We start from the raw sequence: 15,776 nt of genomic DNA, 5'->3' as shown, positions 1-15,776 counted from the left end.
CAGAGGCAGTAGAGGCCTGGGAGCTGTCCGGTGATGCAGGGTATCAAAGATGATTGATGTGGGAACCACCGGGGTATGCAAAGAGATGTTAAGTTTCTTTGCCCCCTGCCTAGAACATCAGTAAAAAGTAGAGATGTCGTCTATGGGTGAAACCCGTGAAGGCGGTGTGGAGGAGAAGGTCGGAGAGTAGTCCCGGACCGTAGATCTCGTTGACGAGGACCATGTAGGAGACCTTGCTCGCCTCCTCTTATGGGGCCTGTCGCAATGACGGCTGTGCCGACCCCTGGATCTAGACCGATGTCTAGAAGGAGATCTTGGCCTGGAGGGTGATCTTGGGCTGGGAGGTGTTCTTGACCTAGCAGGAGATCTGGGCCTGGCAGGAGATGTTGGCCTCCGAGGAGGAGACTTTGGTGGTCTGGCTGGAGTGCTTGTTCATGGTCCAGATGGCGAGTATGTGCGGGAGTAATCTGAGCCCGGCATACTGAGACTGCCAGATACAGCACCTTGTGGGTGGCGAGGCGATAAGCTGCGGGATTTTCCCACTGCAGATTTGGGGGAGACTTCTGGAGAGATCTCCACAATATGTAGCCCAAGAAATGATGACCGGTCTCCTGATGATACTCTGGACCCGGGATCTGATTGCCTCGGTGACGCAGCAATGCCTGTGACCTCTTCCCTCAACGTCAAGTGCTTCGACGTCGACGATATCTGGGTGACCATTGGCGTTGAGCGAGGTCTCGAACGTCTCGACGTCTAACTCCCACTTCGTGGTGACCTCGACAGCGATCTTCGGCATCGAGTTGGAGATCTCGACGACGATCTTCCACGACGTCGTGTGGACGGTGACCCTGCATGCCGTCGTGTCGACGACGATCTTCTTCAACGTCGTGTCGACGGCGTCCTTCTCTGGCGCCATACCGACGTCGATCTCCTCGACATCGAATGGTGGGATCTCGACGATCCTCTCGACGGCGGCCTGCCAGCGGCGATATATCAGCCGACAGTCCTCTCGACGCTGAACCCCTCAAGGGTGGCAGAGAGTGTCTCGACATCGACCGAAGCCTCGACGTCGACGGAGACTTGGTCTTGTCAGCAGCCACAGACTTCGAGCCTGAAGTGTAGTGCCTCAACGCAGACTTACTTGGATGTGGCAGAGACTCTCGACGTCGCAATGGTGTTCCTGAAGAGTGTCTGGGCCTCTTCGATGGCGACTTCGACGGTGAATCTCTTTTCCCCTTCCTGTTCCTGGAGTCAGGAGAAGTGGTACGTCGCCGTTTTTGGACTTGCTTGCTGGAAGACTATGTCCTGGGGCCTCCATGGCCACCCACCTGATGACTCTTGTCCTTTTCCAGCATGGCATGGAGTTTAATCCGTTCTCTGTCACGTAAGGTCCACTAGGAGAACTTCTGACAATAGTGGCACTGGTCAGGATTGTGTGAAGAAGGCACACAATACACACCGAGTGTGGATCTGCCAGTGCCATTTTCTTGTCACAGGAAGAACACTTCCTGAATAAGTTGGCATTCTGACTGAAAAAATTCAGTGGAATTCCACAAAAACAGTAGTAGAAGCCTTAATAAAACAGTAAAAGTCGAATTTTCTGAAAAAATTCACTTCAACAAATAGTTTCAGTCAAAAACTGAAGAGCTCAAGTGCCAGGATCCTCTCAGAAGGAGCCGGAAAAAATAACTGACCTAACTGCCACCTGTGGTGCATCATGGGAGCAGGGGGTCGCCTTCAGGTCTTAAAGGCACGGTACCCCACTCTAATGCCTTAAAGGCACGGTGTCAGTCTTTCTTTGTTTCTTTATACTGTACTGCAGCCTACTGGCAAATGCCTGCAATTACAGGGTTTTCCATGGCAATAAAGCATTGTTGTATGCAAATGTTTACTGCTCTCGTTCTTCCTTAGGGGTTGGGAGAGTATAGCTGCTACTATGCAAACCTATGTAATTTTCAGCATCTTTGCCATTTTGGAAATATTTTAGGCTGCATGTATATGTTTTCATATATATATATATATATATATATATATATATATATATATATTTATTATGTTCGAGTGAGGAAAAGAAGTCACGAGAACGGAGTGATTAAGCATATATATATATATATGTATTTTTTTTATATGCTCTGGGATCCCGCACATGGGTGGGGATTATTCATAGATTATGACTACTGATGAGTATCCCCTGGATGAGAACCAAGCGTTACCCATGATAGCCTAACAGCAAGAGATTCTTATAGGGTACCCTGATCAGAAAAACCCCTTCACCTAGTGATGAAGACAGTGATGATTCAAATGACCTTTCAAAAGTCCAACTTGATGCCTTTTTACCCTTGCATAGGTACCCATTGGTCTGGGGTTCTGTCAACATTTATGATCCTTGGTCCACATATGACCTTCTGAATATTACCAGATAAATTTCCAAAATATTGACTAACCCCCAGAAACCCAAACAAGAACTTCAAACTGCCTCATAATACAAGCTGAGGCGATGTTAATCAATTGCTACACGTCGAGAGGAAAGGTAAAAAACGACTGGTGATTAAGGCAAATTAGCTACCACAGCCCCTGCAAATGATGCTACTGAACTTGCTGTTGTGGACACTTTGTTGAGTAGTGTTGTAGAAGACGTCCCCATTAAAACTGACTGGTATGTAAATACATACTTAGCGTAGTTATTTCTACAGGTAGTTCATGTGAGTTTAGGCATACTGCCATTATAAACTCTCTCCCAATTAATTCAGAATCAGCCACTATTGAATGACTTTCTGATGTGATTGATTAGCGACACCACAGTTGGCCCAAAATAATACCAGGTGACTGCAAAACACCACTGGTGAGGGGAGTGACGAATAGTGCGAACTTCTGGTGGTGTCCATAGGCAACAGGCAAACCAAGGTCAGCCTCCAGATTGCTGATCTGATGGTCACACATGGGCTGAGGGCACTGGATGATGGCACTCCTACTGATTTGCCCCCTCACCCCACCTTCAAAAGAGGCCTGTACACAAGCAACATTAACTCTATCTTTTCAGATACCAAACTCTGGTCTTACATGGTTGACATGGAGGTGGTCCCTAGAATGGACAGTGGCCATGAAGCACACTGTGCCCAATTTCAGGCTCGACAAATTGCTGCTCGCTAGAACTCCGGAAGGCCTCCAGTCTTTTCTTGACTGCTTTACCTCTTTTTGTATATCTGGGAGTCTTGAAATAAATCCAGCAAAATCAAAATGTACGGCACAAAATCCTTATTGTTCCTTTAGCGGTAGGATGTTGTTTGAGAGGGTATCCCTAAAACAAGGAAAATACTTTGACTACCTCTGTGTTAGATTAGCCATAACGTTTTCTTGGGGGCCCCACATAGCAAACAGTAGAACCATACTGCATCATAGAGCAGTGGTTTTAGTCAGGAAATACAGAGCCACTTCTAGTGGGACGATGTCCCCAGATCTTGAAGTTTATAGGGCCACCATTGTGGCAGTAGATACCTACAGAGCCGAAGTCTAGAGTAGTACTGATGTGTCCTTTCTTGCTTTAGCCAAAAACAAATTCATTAGGTCACTTAAGCTTGCCCTCGAGCACAGCTCTGACACCCATAGGTTTCGACTAAGCCTTATCTAAGGAAGCCTATGTGGTTCTTTTGAAAATCCTGACATATTGGATAAATCTTTGGTCAACATGGAATTTGCCCCCTACAGGGACGCCTTAGTCGAATTTATTAGCAGAGATAAAAGTGTATGCACTCCATAGCTGAAGAAGATTAAATATTTTTGTGCAGCTATTAGAATGGAAGACGTCTGGCACTTCCAAATCTCAATGGGCAAAGATATAGTCATGAAGGGGAAGAAGGCCTTTCGGGATGTTATATTATTAAGAATATGGAATGACAAAAAAGAGGGGACTAACAGCGAAAAATTTCCTCCAACAAAAATGCATCACGGGTCTTGAGACTTATCTGGATAGCATCTGGCCCGGGCAAGCTAAAAGGCTGTATAATACATTTAAGAATAGTAATTTACTGCTAAGATCATTTTTTACAGAAAAATGGGACCAGAGCACTTCAACAACAATCAAATGCCCTTTTTGCTTAATGCTACAAGAGACGGAAGAACATTTTTAGTTTTTTGCCTAGGATATGCCCTCGCATGGAGACAGTGGAATGTTTAAATTTGTAAACCACTGAGCACTGCACATTTTCCCTGAGCCCATAGGCTCCTTAGATGTGACACAAAGGAGCAAAGTGTCTTTGCCACCTCCAGGTACTTACTCTGTGCATTGAGGATCAGATTGGGCAAGCTTGCAAAAGACGCTTGAAGGCTCTAACTGGGGATTTTCCTTTTAACTTACACATCTCATGCCATCTTGCATTTGCACTTTAGAGATCTCATTTTTCCAGTACTGAGAATTTATTGATATGTACTAATGTATTTAACCTTTTTAAGTACTACTTTTATGGTTTTTATAAGTCAAAATAAAGTAAATATTGGATTGGACTGGTCAAGTATGACTGCAAGCAAAGCAAAAGGACAGTTACTGGTGATTTCCTGGATCATTTGAAAGATATATTTGATAGCTACTAGGGTCAAGTCTGCGCTATATAAAAATGTATAAATAAATAGAATATTGGTATTGTGAAAGCTACCAAAATAGCTCAAGATGTCATAGCAGCCGCTAAGGTTGTGACCCAAGGTACAGAAGCAATTAAGAACGATATTTATTGGCTGGCAAAACAAAACTCTCTCAGAATTGCTTCCCATGGCAAATCAATGACTGACTTTAAAAGGATGTAAGAAAGAATCCATTAAATCTACACTAATGTAATTGGAAATGCAAGCTTTCAAACAAACGGTCCAAGGAAGGGGCTGGGGAGGAGTGAAAACGTATAGTGAACAAGGAGGGTGAGGGAAACGGGGAGGCGAAGAGTGGGAACAAATCCAATGAGATAAAGTAAAGCACTTGCACTATTATATTAAGTCCTCAGGTTTCAATTATGGTCAACTAGGAAAATAAAACAAGATTGCTCAGACCTACACCAGGGTACACATGAATAAACCAGACAGTCTGACTTCCCCCTTCTCCACCAAATCGATATCCAAGATATCCAACATTCTAGGGCAGATTGAGGGGAGTCGACTGCTCTGTACATTTTTAATCCCTACAGATCAGACACGAGTTGATAGGAGAATGGGTAATTACTATAAAGCCTACGTCATGTCTGATCGTTGCTGGTGCTAGCCGATTAGCTTTAAAAACCTCTCAATTTCCTACGTTTCCTCCCTCAGGCAAAACAATTCATACAGTTAGCATGTTCTTCACCATATTACTGACACAGCATCTGGTTCCCTAGGACCAATTACCAATCAACATGCCTTTCCGGAAGTTTGCTGCAGGACTTGGTGCCCCAGGATTAAGCGGGAATAAAGAGGCGGCCCCAGACAATCAGTCCACCTGCTGCCTCTCTGGTTCTTCTGAAACGCTATAAAGGACAACATCAGGTTCTGTCAGGAGGCGGCCCGGACAATCCGTCCACCTGCTGCCACTCTGCTGCTTCTAAACTGCTATAAAGGGCAATGCCTGGTCCAGCTGTGCCAGGGCCAAGGGCGGGCCCATCTCCATGCCTGTCAGTGCCAGGGGAGGGTCATGGGGGCCTGATAACTATGATCTGCTGGACATTCACACACTTACTCAGGTACTATAACTGCCTTAGGTTAAGCCTTAGGTTATAGATGCCCTAATCACTCTCATCTTTAAAGTTGCCAAGCCTGCCCGCCTAATTCTTAAGGGGGACCATGCTTTAAGCAAGAAATGATCCTAGTCATGCCTTTATTGACCAACTGTGCTAGCGGGCAAGTAACTTTGCATCTTGGGCGGAGCCTCTGTGCTTAAGTAATCATTGAGCTTATTGGCAGTTGAAGGAAAAACACCTTGCTACCAGAGTATTAGTGTATGTGCGTGTCGTTTCCCTCTAGCTGGAAACACTGCCCTGATGCCCCAACTTGGTTGATCACAAACTTGCTGCTGTGGGCAAGTGGAGCTGTGTGAAATTGACCTGCCTGACTGCGACCTCAAAGAGACAGTTGAACATTTCCTTCTGCAGACCATGATCGATAGCATGATTGATTTAAAGCAGAATACTTTGCATTTCAGTATGCTCAAGAGCGAGCCGAAGTGCGTTAAAAGATTGCAGCAAGGGTGGCAGCAATAATTTTTTATTTATTTGCTTTACTCTTAATTTTGTTTCGCTACACTTGAAAAACTCAGTTAAAATTTAACACTCAAAGACATACGGGCTATTGTCCCACACATCATAGTGTTTGTTTTTCAATTTAGCCCTGTGGAAGATCTGTAGTGAATAGGCTATCTAATCGATATTCTACATCCTTCTCCTAGAATGGAGGAGACATTGTGAATAATGATGGAATTGAATGGGGAAATGCAAGCATCTAAGGCTCCGCTTGGTAAGGGGAAACACCCAAATTAATGAGAAATGCAGGGGACAATTGTACAATGGCAGGTATAGCTGACATTATAGAGGTCGGGACAATACAGGGAGACAAGGCTAATATGTCCGAAGTTCCCACCTCGAAAATAACCTCTTTTTATGTAAAGAAGGGAGGAGAACAGCAGAAAATTAAAAGTGCACCAAATATACCTTAGGTCACCTTAAGGAGCACCTGGGATCTGTATGTACCCTTACCAACAGTAGCCAACAATTCAATCACACAGGTTTCAACCCAACCACCAGGTCACACACCAAGAGAGAATCTAATGCCACTAGAACCAGGGAGGTGGGATGTTTTTTGGTGTTACTTGTACAAACATATACTCATCATTGGCAGCTAGTGAGCCAATTAATGCTATTACTATAGTGACAAATCCAATAGCCTATAGCTCCGCAGCTCTTGGATCCCCACTAACAAAAGAGACCCCAAAACATCCAGGTACAGCTGTAATGATATAGAAGTGAGGGAATTAACTGTGAAAATTGATAATCTAACCGGTGAAGTTGCAGATTTAAAGGGTCTAGTGAGATCCTTCATAGCACAATTAGAGGCCAAAAAGGGACTTCTTCATAACAAGCGGGCTGAGGTGAGCTACACGTTACACAAACCACCCTGTCCACAGGCCCATCAACCATGTACCGTAAACCTTGGATCAACCCTGCCCAGGGGTGCTATATTCCCATTTGATTGCCTTTTGGCAGGATAAGGTTGACATTGAGCGTGAAGCTTTGATGTGCAGAGATGATTTTGCCACAAATGGGACCATTGCAGTTGGAGGGTCGTAGTGCCCCAAGGATAAGCCAATACTAACCCCACCCCCATAGCACCACAACATTTAATGGCATCTACACAATGAATGACAAATGCCAGTATGCTGTGTAGTATGGTCAAGTATAGGAGGAAACTCACATCCAAAAAACATGCAATACTACAGTGAACATATAAACAAAGGTGAGGAACACACACTGTACATGACAAACGTCCCAAAGTTGAGGCAAGCTAGCTGGAAGAATGGGGACTCGCTCATAAACAAAGTTATCCATTTGGATTCAGCACAACCAGCCATGGCTGTCGGTAGTGCGTTCAGACATAGTGAAAACAGTAAAACTACCTAGTGGAAATGGAAGTAACGGTGCGATTGCCCTTGCTGTTCGTAACAAAACTATAGTGGATGGTTTGATGCAATGGACGTAAGGTCCAACTCACTTTTAAAACTCACAATAAGGTACAAGTTGCACAGCCCGCATGCTGACATAGACCACACACACAGAAATTATCAGCTCAGATTATCCAAGTAACACATAACCATAATATGACAAGCCTTGAGGCTGTGGATTGACTGAGCAAGACCTCACTAGGTAATACCTTTACTGCAAGATCATTACACTATCAAGGTCAAGGGTTGAAGGGAGCATTAGATAGAAGCTATGCCAGGGCCACACATCAGGCAACACAGGATGATGAAAACAGAAGTACCACACAAGTACTGGTACTAAGCCAGGGTTATATGCTGAATTATGCATCCAGACAACCCTTGGCAAGAATCCATACTCCTAATTTCCAGGAATGCAGCAGAATTAAGGGGCAAATTATAAGACTCAGATGGGCACGAGTACATCAACCTGTATCACTGCTGTCTCTTCCAGGAAACCTAGCTATTGGATCCACCACACAAGTTAGGGTACACAACTTTACACATTAATGCCCTCCCCTCATTGAGTGGCAGACCATCAAGGGGATTCATTTTATGGACAAAAATCTCTGTAGATGTTACTTTCAATGTACTCCCTATAGACTCGACAGACATTGTGAATTTAAGCCCAAGCATCCCCAGTAGAACATTAGTACACTTATTGTAGAATCTGGTTTTATGGTTACCCCCACTTTTTGCTGGAGGCAGTGTGTTGTTTTTTACTTGTCTGACTGGGATCCTGCTAATCAGGACCCCAGTCACTGTGCTTCTTCCTTAAATTTGACATGGTAAGTACAATTGGTTACTGGTATACCCCTGTAAGTCCCTCATATATATGGTACAGAGGTACCTAGGACATAGGTACACCAGGGGTCTCCCAGGGGCAGCAGCAAATATTTTGCCCCCTTGAGAGACCACTCAAACTGTGACTATAGGCCTACCATTGCAGCCTGTGTAAGCTGTTGCTACCACCACTTACGAAAGATATACATTTTCTCATATCGGAGGTCACTACACTTAAAACCTATAAGTCACCTCTAAGGCAGGTCTGTCAATCCTGAATGCAGGGTGCTGGGTTATGAGTCTGTGGGTGCCCTTGCATGAGAAGGATACTCCTACAAACCCTGGAATCGATTCCACAGGCTTTGTGTTAGTGCAGTCAGTCATGTTGTTACATATAGTGGCCATCCAACATTACATGATGGCTAACTATATATAGGCTGTGCCGAACCTGGAGATGTTTGGTATCAAACATGTTTGAATCATACCCCAATATCATTAGCAGTGTTGGAGGTATGATTCCATGCACTGGGGGGCTCCTCCGGGAAGACCCCAGTACTCCCGGTAACATCCTTTCAGGGTCTGCCAGCAAGCTAGTGCTGCTGCCGACCACTGACACAATTCTGCCCTCCTGCTGCTGAGCTGAGCTCGAGCAGGGGAAGGTAGAATAATAGGTTTCCTGTCACAAGGAGGTGTGACCACCTCCCAGACAGGACTAGGTGTATTGGGCTGGGTTGGGAGTGCTCGCCAGCACAAGAAGACTGCTTTGAAGGGCACACTGGGTGCCCTCCTTGCATACTCCGGTTTGAGTCAGTTCAGGAAGCCCATGGCTCCCACTCTGGTGTGAAAATGGACAACGAACATGGGAGTATCCTCCCCTCTGTCCAGTCCCTCCTCTAGGAAGGATTCCTGAGTCGTCCTAACCCCTTTCTTAGGGTAAAAAAGGGCTTACCTGTGGGTGGACCCTCAGATCCATCATGGGACAATACTCAAGCCTGAAACCACGTCACTCTTTAACGGTCTGTCTGGACACCTGGACTTCGCCTGGAACCGAGACTGCATCAAGGAAGTCTCCTGCTACTCCTGGTCTAGCTGTTCTGCAAGTCTTCTTTGTTATCTGTGCTAGTGCTTCTTCCAGGGTCTTCAACAGGCCTGTGGGCATTAAGGACACCCGAAGTAATCTCCCTTGGAGTGAAGGAGTCACTCCCCCGCATCTGCAGACACTGCAACAAAGCTGACCGGCCTGCTGCTCATGACGATCCCACGAACTTTGAAAGGCACAGTAACACAGGTGGTGGTTCTATAACTCCCTCGGGGCGTGATCTGTCCTCTCTGCAACTTTGAGGCCAGTATCCCTTGCTGGAAGCGCTGGGACCGAAACCCCTGTGCATCGTGTCGGCTTGTCGGGGCCAAGGCTTTTTGGCTCTGTACTCCAGAGATCTTCGGGCTAGAAGAAGCTCCTGCCTGCAGAATCTCTTCCTGCCAAGATCATCCCTATGGCATCCTCTGCACAGTGGGCCTTCATCTTTGGTGAGATGCTCGAGGTCCTCTTGTGACTCCTGTGCCTTTGGCCTGTTGGTCCTCTTGAGGGTCTTCTCTTGCTTCAGTGGACTCCCCTGCTTCCTCGGGGTTTGCTCCGATTCTCCTGCACTTGGTGAGTCACTTGGGCCTTGCTGGTACCATCGTTGCTCCTTCATCATTTTTCATCCGCCAAGGCTTGTTAGTGCTCCCGCCAGAAACCAATCCCCTGGTTCTCAACTTCTGACGTGGGACAGCTAGTGCACGGCTCCTCGTCTTCCTCAGCATCACCTGGTCCTCACAAGCTGCAGAGACAAGGTCACCATCATCACTCCAGCACCTTCCAACATCAGTGGACATTGCTCTTCCATGCCTCCTGGTCATCTCTGATTGGCACAGACTTTGTCCCTTCTGCTTTGAGTTTCTTCTCGTCAAGAATCCACCCTTGGATTCCACCATACTCTTGCACAGTCTTAGCTAGCGGCATCTTTACTGAAGTCCTCTATTGTGGTCTACGGTGGTTTCCAACATCACTACACACCTATGCACCTTGCTTCCCTGGTGTAGGTATCATGGTTCCTGTGGTATCCACAGGTGGGGAGATTCTCCAACCTTCTGTCTATCATGGGGTTTTTTCAGGGTCCACTGGGAAGGGTCCTTCTTCAAAACTGCAACAGCAACTTTCCTGTTGACTTCTATTGAGCATGCGGCTGTGTTTCCACTCTGCACACAACCTCCGTGGGGTTCCTGGGTACTTACCTTGGGTGGGTCCTGGTGTCTCCCCAGCTCTTCTGAGTCTCCTGGTTCAATACCCGACTTCGGTTGCAGTTCACACTACACTTTTCTAATATTTGGTTTGGTCTCCCCTGGAGACAACTGTGTATTGTGCTTACTTACATATTTGCAATTGAAGTATTGTTGTGTATTTGTGTTGATATCACCAGGTTGGAGATATACCAATGTATTCGTGAGTGTTGTGTAATAAATAGACTTTTTTTATATACACTGTGTGGATTAGGTAAAAACAAGCTGCTTAACATTCCTTCTGGATAAACCTGAAACTGCTCTCCAGAGCTACCACTTAAAGAGATTTCTATGGCTGTCTAGGACCACTAAAATCACCATAAAGGTTGTCTGGATTAGTGTAAGGTGCTTCACTTAAATAAGTGTGTGCTATTTACTAAACCAACCACCCACACAGGCTCTGTGTTTTGGTGAAGTTAAAACTTAAGAGTCAATATGGCACATATCCCTGTGTGCCCTGCCCATAACTTATGTATGTGGCATCAGCAAGTCACCTCTCTAGCAGGACTCACAGCCCTACGGCAGGGTGCACTATGCACAGGTGAGGGCATAGCTGCATGAGCAATATGGCCCTACAGTGTCAAAGTACAATCTTGGACATTATAAGTGCAGTAAAGCCATATTGAGTTCATTGGCTGGGAGTTTGTCATTGCAAACTCCACAGCTCCATGAGGTCTTTACTGAATGCTAAGAAGTTTGGTATCAAACTTCTTAGCATAATAAACCCACATTGATGCCAGTGTTGGATTTATGCCCCCTGAAAAACGACCAACTCTCCAGTTTACAGCTGACTGGTCTACACCAGCCTGCCACACATAGACATGTTTCTGACCCCCTGAGGTGGGAGCCCTTGTGCTCTTGTGGGTCAGGAACAAAGCCTGCTTAGTATGGATGTGCCTCTCACCTACCCCCAAGCAGGAACAGCTTTCAGGGCGGTGAGCTTCAAAGACTTCCTGCCCTTTGTTATGCTGACCAGGGCCTCTCCAGCAAGTGGAGATGCCCACCCCACTGACCAAGCCACTTTTGGCGGCAAGGTCACAGGACAATTATTAGTCATGAGAGGTGTGCCCCTTCCTGACAGGACCACCCTTAAGGTACCCTGGACCGAGGTGACCCCCCTCCTTAGGAATTGATTGGAAGGATTCTATCCAATCAGGTTAGCAGATGCTCCTCCCCAAGAGAGGGAACACACAAAGGGTGTAGTCACTCTAAAGGCAAGTAGTCCATTGGCTACCATCTGCTAATACCTTTAACACCCCTACAAAGAAGGCCGAAGAAGACGCCATGCAGCATAACTTGAAGACGACTACTCACTTGGCCCCAGCCCTTCCAGCCTGTCACCAGCTCAAAGACCCTGCAAAGAAGACGAAGCTGGCCAGTGAACCCGAGAAAGTCTGCCTACTCCTCAACAAAGACCAGATCTCCAGAGGACAGCGGCCCTGTCCACAACAATCCAAATATAAGGACTTCGGATCCAGCTGGAACCACGACTCCTGTCCACTCTGCATCTAATGCCCACAGCCAAAGTCTGAGTGGCTCACCTGTACAGTAAAGTCAACTCCATTGGTGGCCAACCTGTCCTGGACTTCCACCTGCAGTCTCTTCACTAAGGGTCCCTCTGACTGGCTCGGTTGAAGAAAATCAGACAAAAGGCATCCCTGCATCCTTAGCTCCTGACTTTGGGAAGCCCACCTGACATTGCCCAGGTGTCCACGACACCTCAACTTACCTGCTCACCTTCGTCCAGCCGCCTGGTCCGACCCTGCAGCCTCTTAGTGTGTCTGAGATCCCCTCTTTACTTGCACCGGCCGAGCCTGTGCCGCATGTGGTGTTTGGTTGGTGCTGCTTTGTGGCCGCCATGCCTGTGCCGTGAAACCTCCGGTATCTACCTGCAACCAGCACCTTATGGGTGCCGCCAGTCTCCATTGATTAACACTGGGCCCAGTGACCTCTGCACCTGGTAGCCCCAGTGCTGCTGGTGGTGCAGTACCTACCTTGGTCTGACCCTTTACCAGTGTTGGTCTAAACCCCCGAAGACTGGATGTGTTAGTCGAGAGCTTACCTGTAAATGTGCATAATTGTTTCCCTTCCACAGGATTGCATTGCAGTTCTGACTATTAGACTAAATGTCTATCTCTTATATTTGCGAAGTTTGTTACTGTGGATTGACATTACCAAAGTATTCTTTTTACTTCTGTAAAGTACGCTTATGCCTTTACAACACAATACCTACTATATCTGAAAAGTTTTGCTATTCTTGATGGTGTTACTTACCTGCAATTGAGTTCTTCTTGGTTCTAAGTAATAACTTTTATGCAAATCAGTTGGTCTTGGATTCAGACTGAGTGTGTGTAACCATTTATTGCCGGAGTGTGTACCACAAATGCTTATCACAGCTCACTGACAAGCATAACTGCTCGACCACCCAACCACAAATAGGGCTTTTAGTATTACCTACTTAAGCCTCTGGGGATCCACTGGACTCTGTGCACATTATATCTTATTTTGGTATAGTATATACAGAGCCAGCTTCCTACAAGTTGCTCATAATTAAGGTATTGGGTTACGGTACTACAATGAAAAGCAAGTTACTAAAATCGTTTTTTTTTATTTCTCTGTTTGTGACTATTGAGAATACATTGTTAGCTCATCCCTAGGAACTCATACTCACGTGTGTGACTTACACAACATGAGATTAAAGTGCACTGGAACCCCAGACTAGTATGCTCTTTGCCGTCTGAAATCCCCAACTTGTATCAGAAGTGGGATACGAAGACACGTTGGTAACCAAAATAATCCATATTTCAATTCAGAAATTAGATGAAGGGCAAGGTCATCTGCAGCATGTCTTTCAGAGACATACAGAGTAGGCAGAGGGAAGGGGCGGGGGCATGCTTAAATCACCTTAGAGTCAGGCAGTGCAGAAATCCAAAAAAAGGTACAGGACACTGCCATTTTGCATCTGCCAGACGACATTGCAAATGCCATTGTCCACAATACAGGCCTCTCTTCTGTATTGCAAAGATAAACTCCTGGAGAAGACTCTATAATCTTTTGGGAACACTATGAAGCCCTAAAAATAAGGAAGAATGGTGGTCTCCCTCACCTCTGGATGTCAACTTGAGGTGAAACCACAAGATCCCTAGAGAAAAGAGACAAGAAAACAAACAAAGAAGACCTGTATTTCTTGGGGGAGAAAGCAACACCCCCTGCCAATCTTTTCTCAGTCAAATTGGATTACGCTACCAGATACCTTCAATTGCAAAAACAACAAGTGATGGACTGAATGTGGATCAATGTCACACACTCCCCCAGTCAAAAGATCTGGGCCCAAATCCATCGTTTTTTTGCACTCCACACCACCCTGGGTTAGACAATGGCGATATGCAAATCAGCTCTGACCCTGTTGCCCCATGGGAACAGTCCAGTCCGAACTACAAAAGCCATGTCCTTCCCAGAACGGAATCAAGCATCCGAGGACCGGACCGGTTTCGAGGTAACACCTCTCTTCAGCCCGGCTAGCTTGATTCCAGTGGTGTGGAGTGCCTGGGACCCACGTCTGGGCATCCCCAGCGCACTTAGGGCGGCAATTGCAAAAACAACAAGTGATGGACTGAATGTGGATCAATGTCACACACTACCCCAGTCAAAAGATCTGGGCCCAAATCCATCGTTTTTTTGCACTCCACACCACCCTGGGTTAGACAATGGCGATATGCAAATCAGCTCTGACCCTGTTGCCCCATGGGAACAGTCCAGTCCGAACTACAAAAGCCATGTCCTTCCCAGAACGGAATCAAGCATCCGAGGACCGGACCGGTTTCGAGGTAACACCTCTCTTCAGCCCGGCTAGCTTGATTCCTGTGGTGTGGAGTGCCTGGGACCCACGTCTGGGCATCCCCAGCGCACTTAGGGCGGCAATTGCAAAAACAACAAGTGATGGACTGAATGTGGATCAATGTCACACACTCCCCCAGTCAAAAGATCTGGGCCCAAATCCATCGTTTTTTTGCACTCCACACCACCCTGGGTTAGACAATGGCGATATGCAAATCAGCTCTGACCCTGTTGCCCCATGGGAACAGTCCAGTCCGAACTACAAAAGCCATGTCCTTCCCAGAACGGAATCAAGCATCCGAGGACCGGACCGGTTTCGAGGTAACACCTCTCTTCAGCCCGGCTAGCTTGATTCCAGTGGTGTGGAGTGCCTGGGACCCACGTCTGGGCATCCCCAGCGCACTTAGGGCGGCAATTGCAAAAACAACAAGTGATGGACTGAATGTGGATCAATGTCACACACTCCCCCAGTCAAAAGATCTGGGCCCAAATCCATCGTTTTTTTGCACTCCACACCACCCTGGGTTAGACAATGGCGATATGCAAATCAGCTCTGACCCTGTTGCCCCATGGGAACAGTCCAGTCCGAACTACAAAAGCCATGTCCTTCCCAGAACGGAATCAAGCATCCGAGGACCGGACCGGTTTCGAGGTAACACCTCTCTTCAGCCCGGCTAGCTTGATTCCAGTGGTGTGGAGTGCCTGGGACCCACGTCTGGGCATCCCCAGCGCACTTAGGGCGGCAATTGCAAAAACAACAAGTGATGGACTGAATGTGGATCAATGTCACACACTCCCCCAGTCAAAAGATCTGGGCCCAAATCCATCGTTTTTTTGCACTCCACACCACCCTGGGTTAGACAATGGCGATATGCAAATCAGCTCTGACCCTGTTGCCCCATGGGAACAGTCCAGTCCGAACTACAAAAGCCATGTCCTTCCCAGAACGGAATCAAGCATCCGAGGACCGGACCGGTTTCGAGGTAACACCTCTCTTCAGCCCGGCTAGCTTGATTCCAGTGGTGTGGAGTGCCTGGGACCCACGTCTGGGCATCCCCAGCGCACTTAGGGCGGCAATTGCAAAAACAACAAGTGATGGACTGAATGTGGATCAATGTCACACACTCCCCCAGTC

At 46.8% G+C, this 15,776-nt stretch overlaps 1 protein-coding gene across 11 annotated transcripts in view; it reads right to left on the bottom strand.

Annotated features, from left to right (window-relative positions):
* The window catches only part of KASH5 (KASH domain containing 5), a 3,089,192-nt gene that overhangs the window by 1,933,641 nt on the left and 1,139,775 nt on the right, over nt 1–15,776 (bottom strand). The gene's annotated exons all lie outside the window — the stretch shown is intronic.

Source organism: Lissotriton helveticus, chromosome 7 (assembly GCF_964261635.1).
Source record: "Lissotriton helveticus chromosome 7, aLisHel1.1, whole genome shotgun sequence".
Classification (NCBI taxonomy): Eukaryota; Metazoa; Chordata; class Amphibia; order Caudata; family Salamandridae; genus Lissotriton; species Lissotriton helveticus.
The sequence above is the reverse complement of the archived record's forward strand: the minus strand, read 5'-3'. Positions and strand labels throughout refer to the sequence as shown.